This window comes from Chrysochloris asiatica, unplaced genomic scaffold, assembly GCF_000296735.1.
Source record: "Chrysochloris asiatica unplaced genomic scaffold, ChrAsi1.0 scaffold00144, whole genome shotgun sequence".
In the NCBI taxonomy this organism is placed as follows: Eukaryota; Metazoa; Chordata; class Mammalia; order Afrosoricida; family Chrysochloridae; genus Chrysochloris; species Chrysochloris asiatica.
The window spans coordinates 2,988,267-2,995,636 of NW_006408662.1; the positions used below are offsets into that span (position 1 = coordinate 2,988,267).

General features: G+C 43.9%; 1 protein-coding gene across 1 annotated transcript in view; it reads left to right on the plus strand.

The window, feature by feature from the left end:
- The first annotated feature begins 3,614 nt into the window (after nucleotides 1–3,614).
- LOC102840501 (serpin B6-like) overlaps nucleotides 3,615–7,370 on the plus strand; it is an 18,415-nt gene continuing 14,659 nt past the window's right edge. The window contains exon 1 of the mRNA XM_006870557.1: nucleotides 3,615–3,628. The gene's annotated coding sequence lies outside the window, so the exon portion shown is untranslated. The remainder of the gene's footprint in view (nucleotides 3,629–7,370) is intronic.

A 7,370-nucleotide genomic window follows, 5' to 3' on the forward strand; every position in this document is an offset into this window, starting at 1 on the left:
TTATGATTATAGTTATTTTGGTTAAAAGGATATAAATCAGACTAGCCAATAAAAGAGATGCATAGGGCAGTGTCTGGGATGACCTTAAATGTGGAGTGTCCACATCCTAAAGACATTTACTTCTCCTGTGCTTCAGTGGACTTCACAACCCTGGCTTCTTATTCCGTTTTTATTAGGGAGTCATTATGTAAGCGTGATTGATTGACTCATTGGCCATGTGACTGAATTCTATTTCCAGCCTGCCTTCCCTCCTTCCAATCTCCTTGGTTGGCCCAAGCACCTCCTCATGTTCACATAGTCTTACCCAGTCATTATTGGAGTTATGGTGTGGCACTGTAGGATAAGCACTGGACCGCAAGTGTAAGTTTGAGTAACAAGGTTGGCAGTTCAAACCACCAGCTGCTCCTATGAAACCCTATACAGGGTCGCTGTGAGTCAGAACTGACTCGACGGCACTTAGTAACAATAACCCAGTCATTTAGTGGAAGTTACAAAGATGACTTGTTGTGGTTGTTAAGCACTGTGTAGTCAACTCTGATCCATAGCAACCCTGTATAGAGTTTCCTTTCAGGGTTTTATATATGTCTCCCCATTGCCTTCTTGCCTGCATGGTTTCTGCTGAGAGATCCAAGCTTAATCTGGTTTGCTTGCCTTTGTACGTAATGCTTCTCTTTTCCCAAGCTGCTTATAGGATTCTCTCCTTATCTTTGATTTTGGAGAGCTTGACTATGATATGTATTGGTGATTTTCTTTTGGGGTCTATCCTTCCTGGATTTCATTGGGCTTCTTGATTGTTTATCTTTTTGCTTTTCCAGGATATTAGAGAAATTTTCTTCCAGAAGCTCCTTAACTTTCTCTTCTGTGGACTTGTGTGATTCTTCTTGTTCCAGAATGCTGATAATTCTTAAGTTATTCCTCTTCATGTTGTCCAACATGAATCTTAGACCTTCTTTGGATTTCTTAATCCTTTTTTCTGTTTGTTCTTCTATCTTAGTGGTGTTGAGAGATTTGTTCTCCAGTTCACTAGTTCTGCCTTCCATCTCTTCAATTCTACTCCTTTGTCCTTTCAGTGTATTAGCTAAACCTGATATTCTATTATTAATAATTTGAACCTCTTCTGTAGGTTTTGAATTGTTTCCAATGCTGTATCTATCTTATTTGATTGTTCCTGTAGCGCTTTCCTGACTTCTTCCTTATTTTTCGGAACTCCGTTGTAAAGTGTTTCCAAACATTTTATAATCATTTTACTGAAATCCTTCTCAGGAATTTCCTAGTCCTGCCCTCCTTCCGGAATGTAGTCCAAGCCTACCTCTAGGTCATTTGTCTTAGACATTGTATCTTGTTTCTGGACATGTGCTGATATGGTCATCTGTTTTTCTTCTTGGACAAGTTTAGCTGTGGCCTTAATACTTAATTGAGTGCGTATTTTGGTATTTTTACAGTTTCTGATTGCCTTCAGGTAGATGTAATCAGGATGTAGGTTTCCCTTTTCACTCTTCTTATTGCTTAACTCAAAGTAACTTTTGCAGGTGTTGTCTGCCTCCCTGGTGTGTGGTAGTTGGTATTGGTTCTTGCCTGGATTGTGGGGCTTTATAATGTGTGTTGTATCTTAACTACATGCAGCAATTGCTGTCCCTGCTTGGGTAGTATAGGGAGAGAAAGAGCCCCCTATAGGTAAAAGGGGGAAAACAGAACAACAACAAATAAAAATCAGCAACAGTGAAAAAGCAAGGGGCAACAAAACATAACAAAACAAAAAAAACAGATTTGATACTGTAGTCTATAATCACAGAAAAAGGAGAGGAGAGAGAGAAGGAGGAAAAAAAAACTATAGCCTAATATGAGGATGACTTTACTATCTTCTTTCAGCTTCTTGCCTTCAAGGCCATCTGATAAATTTCAGGATGCCACTGTTGGTTGTTATTCTGTACCTCAGGATTTAATTTTTGGCCTGTTTTGTTTTTAAACTCTCTCCTTCTCCACACCCCCTGTTCTGGTCTTTTCCTCAGTAATAAACAGTTCAGGGCTGGCTGTGGTCATTTTGAGCTGCCTGACCCTTTATATGCTGAGAGTATCTGTGTGCATGCATGGCAGAACAACTCATCAGTGCTGGGGGTGTGGGGTGTCCACTTGCTCAGGCACTCCCTCTAGACACCAGAATATAGGTGTGCAGACAGTGAGGGGCTAATGAATAGATACCAAAAGAAAGAGGGAAAAATATCAGAACAAAGCAAACCCAGTAAGTATATTGTCCATCTTTGCTCCGGGTTTCCCGTGGCGTTATTCCGTGGTGGATCTGCTTGCTCCCCGGCTTGGTCTTGCTGTTTGGTCTCATCCAAGTTGTTGGCTCTGGGCCACTGAGCCAGACAGATTATAAAGTCCAAGATTTCTTACTTCAGCTACAAGTTCCACTAGCTGTAAGCCTTCAAACTTTAAAAATATTCCTACCTATGTTGTTCAGAGTTTTGGAGCTCTACCCTGAACCCGCTTCATGTGGTAGTCTGTGGTGTTGCTGACGGAGATCTTCAGGGCACCTCTACTCTATCTGCCAGGAAGCCCTGCCTCCTCCCTGTATAGGGTTTCCAAGGAGCTGCTGGTGAGCTTGAACCACTGACCTCGCAGTTCAAACCGACTTTGCAGTCCAGTGCATTAACCACAGTGCCATACCAGGACCCCACAAAGATGGCTAGAAGAGGCTAATTAAGTTAGTAATTCACCGCATGGTATATGGTTAAAGCTATACAAATCCATCTCTACCTTTGACATTGTGGTAGAAACACTCTTCAAGTTTTCTGAGTCAGTCAATCCATACAATACTGAAAATTTCACACGCTGAACAAAAGTACTGCATCACAAAAATGTCACAGTAAAATTATCTCAGCTTTTGAGACGAATGAACTTTCTTCTTTTATGAGAGTTGAAATAGCAATAAAATGCAATATGTTTGTAGTGTGTTATTATTAATTATTCTTTGATTTGATAGAATGTATGCTCAAATATCAGAATCAAATTTTGTTAATAAGCCAGCTACAGGTTGCGGCATTCTTTTTGAATGGCTTTGTCGTTCTATTATTTTCAACATTTGAAAGGGGGATTTTTTTAAAAAGTAAAATCACAGCAGAGCAAAATATTTACTTGTAATAATCCTAGTAATATTTCTTGTATTTAGTATCCATGACTAAGATCCCTAGTAAATCTTTATTTCTAATTTATTGATTGTAAATTCAGACTACTTTGTAAATACTGGAATGTATCTTTTTACTTTTAATTTCCATGTTGCACCAAAAACCTTTAAAACAGAAATCAAGCCCATCTCCATCCACAGACATTTGGGTAAGGAATGTGTGTTATTACTGAGTGGAAACATCTGCTTGGATCAGCAACAGAAAAGATGAGCCTTTCTTTGGAGTTAGATCTTTTTGTTGACATTACTGCATTTGAAGTGAATTTTTCGAGCATTAGACAGCAATGAATCATCAAGTATTCCGAAGTTCTCTGCAAATGGACCCTTTAAATTGGCTTGCAAATCTCAAGGCCAACAGTTCAAAACTATCAGCAGTTCTGCGGAAGAAAGATGAGGCTTTCTGCTCCTGTAAAAATTCACAGCCTCATACAGGGTCGCCTATGAGTCAGAACCAACTCCACGGCACACCACCACCGACACCATCTACTCTTCATGTTGTCTGACAGTGACACCAATTCTCCTCCTTGTCAGACTGTTGGCTTCAGTCCCAACCATCACCTTGGTACTGACTATAGCTTAAAGACCCACAAACTCAACTTACATTTGTGCATGAGGGCCCCCAACACTGAGAATCCTCAATGAAAACTAAGGAATGAGACCCATGGCTTCATAGATTCGTCCCAGTCTCTCTCTGGTCCCCACCCCAGGGGGTCTCTGCCAATGACAATCTATCGGATTTATGTCACCCAATGTGTAGTAACTCACAGTGACAGACACAGTCCCATGGACCTCCTCTTGTGCAGACCATACAGAATCCTAATGTTCACCATCAACTTTAATAACAGAATAACACATGCCTGCGTGGGAAGAAGTACAGGCTGAATGCTCCTTAGAAGTCAGGATGGCAAGACGTAGTCTCTCATACTTCAGACATGTGATCAGGAAGGACTAGTCCCTGGAGAAGGACATCCTACTGGGCGAAGTGGAGGGTCAGTGAAAAAGAGGAAGCCCATCAATGAGATGGGTTGACCCAGTGGCAGAAGAAATGGGCTCAAACATAGCAACAGTTGTAAGGATGGTGTGGGATTGGGCAGTATTTTTTTCTGTTGTGTATAGGGTTGCTATGAGTTGAAACAGACTTGATGGCACTCAACAATAACAAAAATATGTGCTAAATATGGTTGTATATTGCTTAAATGTAGTATTTCTTAGCTTAAATGAATACTTACAATGTAAGTTGAAAAATTTTAGTTTGTAAAATTTTTCTACATTGGATTACAACAGTAGCTACAACATTATTAGTAAACAAGTAGAAGCCATTTTTGTTTTTTGCTTTTTTTAAAATTACATCATTCTTAGAAAAGCTACTTATATAGGTTCACAAATGTTATTTACTACAATATTTGAGCTAAACACCAGAATATTTGAGAAAATCTGCAGCTATAAAAACACCGCCAACAACAGAAACACCAGCACAGGTGGATTCAAAGACTCATCAGAATTTAGTAATAACAACAGCTTGGACCAGAAGGGTCACAAAATCAATCAGTATAGAGTTTTAGTCTTGTAGGTATACTGACTAACCCTTTTGAAAAAGGGTTTTGTTGCTAGGAAAAAAGAATAAATTTCTGCTGAAACACTGCACAAAAATTGTATAGACTGCCATCTTGGTGTCATCGCTTCTGAGTGTCATCTGGTACAGTGTGGACCCCCCCCACCCCAGGACACCCTGACCCCCGCCCCCGCGCCCCCTGTAGCCTTCTAATGATACCATCATGTCTCCAACAGGGAATTAGCACAAAGGATATATTTAATGATTGAGCACTAATTGGGAGGAATAAGGAAAGGGGGCAATAGAGAAGATCTAAGTGGTGGGAAATGATAGCATTTATACCTTTAGCCATGATCCTCTGGAGACAGGTCTGCCAGGGTCTTAAATAACACCCCATCCCAGCTGACCCTTGTATGAATCAGCGGTTTAAAGGAGGTGAATGTTCCTATTGAATTTACAGTCATGCTACAACATACTAGTATCCCGCATTAAGCTAACCTCCTCCAGGTTTGTAGTGAGACTAACTCCGTGTTTACTTTGGTCCTTGCCTCAGCTTCTGTGGAATGTTTAAAGCTTTCTGTCTTGCTCAGGGACACACACATTGTGTGCAGCAGAGAGACAGCTCTGCTTGGAGGGTCCATCAGTCATCCCAGGAGATGCATCACAAATGCTACTCCCTGTCTTAGCTGATTGTTATTCTCACAGGTTTTCTTGTGAATTGAGTCATGATTACAGGAGTGAAAGAAGCCCTGGTGACACTGTAGAATAAGCACTGGAGTGCTAAGCATCAGGTCAGCAGTTCAAACCCACCAACCACTCAATGGGATAAAGATAAGACTTCCTGCTCCCATAAAGATTTAGAGCCTCAGAATCCATATCCAAGGTCCCTGTGAGTCTGAATCACTTGGTTGAGGGGTAGGGAGGTGGGCTAAGCACTGTAACTTGGGAAGCATGTGACTTCCGCAGAGAGTGTATTCCAATGTAGACGTGTACAGACTAATTTTTCTGATCCCAAGCAGGACTCCATTAAGACTCCCTGCAATGCTGGCTGGAGTTGCCCTCTAATTCAACTTTCCTGGTCCTAACTCAAGAGTTGGTGAATTTGGCTTTGTTGCTCCAAGATGTGAATCCTTATTAGGAATAACAGTGCCATGATGCAATCCAAGCTGGCTAGGGAGTGCTGGGGTCTTTGTAAACAGTAAAACCGGTCAGGCTTTGCCCATTTTTAATATCTCTTTTGTAGGAGCCAACAGGAAGCCATGTACCAGGAATCCGCACTCCTCTGGTCGGGCAGGCAGTAATGCATGTTCTTGGAGACACAATGACCTGAAGGTGCAAGACTTGGACTGAGAACACCCAGAGCACAGGCCCTTGGAGGCGTCCCCTTGGTGGCCTAGAGAACCAAGTCAAAGCTAAAAGGAGGCCCAGAATAGACTGCGGCCCCTGCAGGGGGCGGCCTCGATCCCCAGTGGGGGCCCAACTCCAACTCCAAGTCCAAGTGTTACGCCTGGCTGCACCTCTGGGCGTTTCCCTTCAGCTGCCTGTGGGTGCCAGTTCCTGGCCTGCAGAGGTGCGGCCTGGAGCTGGGAGGTTCCCCTGGCTCGGGGAGGTTCCCTGGCTAACGTCCCTGGTCCCCGCCCCATCCAGGATAAGAAGCCTGGGGCGCTTTGGAGCTCTACTTCCTGCCACTCCCAGTCATCTGGCTCTAGCTCTTTGCCTCTTCGCGGAGACTCTGGGGTATGTGTCTGCTGGAGTCCCATGCTACAGTGCAGTGTCAGGGAAGAGCATGGGAAGCCAGGCGGGAGGGAAGAGAGGGCTAGCAGAAGCATACCCCGCCCCGCACTTCCAGGTCAGCCCCCTTCCATCCTCCTCTCTGTATTGGGCTGGGGACAAGGAACAGGGATGCGCAAGGGGTCGAGGGCACAGGGCAGGTTGGTAGAAGTCAGCATTCGGCTCCAGTTCCGCTGCAGGCCCTGTGCATGGCCGCCGGCTGAGCTGGGCATGGAGCCCGGGAGGAACCAGCTGTGCTTGGCATCCAGATGGGGAGAGCACCGGGCGGTGGGGTCTCAGGTGACCCCCGCGGCCCCGTTTCAGGTGCGCTCTGACTTGTGCCATAGAGAGTGGGTTGGGACCCTCTAAGTCCTGAGGGACCTGGAGCTGGAGAAAGGCCGAAGGGTGGGTGCCAAAGGCTTCCCAGCACTGCTTGAGACAATCCGCACCTAAGTGGGTGTCATCACCCCCCTGGGGCCTGCACCAAGAATTTGGCATATTCTGCAGCCAGTAAAGACAACCTGAGGGCCTTTCCATATCTGGTGACTTCTTTGTTTTGTTTTGTTTTTTAATTAAGGGGGCAAGACAGGGCAAGATTTAGTGTCTTGAAGCCTGAGGCTAGGAGGTCTATTTTGATTATATTTGGAGTTTGTGTGCTAGATAAAATTGACACTTAGGTTAGGTTCTTTCTCTCTCCCTCTCTTAAAACTCAGTTTTAAAATCCAGAAATATGGAAAATTAGTATTCAAAAGATGTCAGTGGTTTTCACATGCTGGGTGGAAGGTTCTGGGCCCTGTTGTTTCTGATCACAGGAATATGGCCTAGGGGCTGCCTGGTTCTCTCTAGTTCCTCCTAAGACTGTTG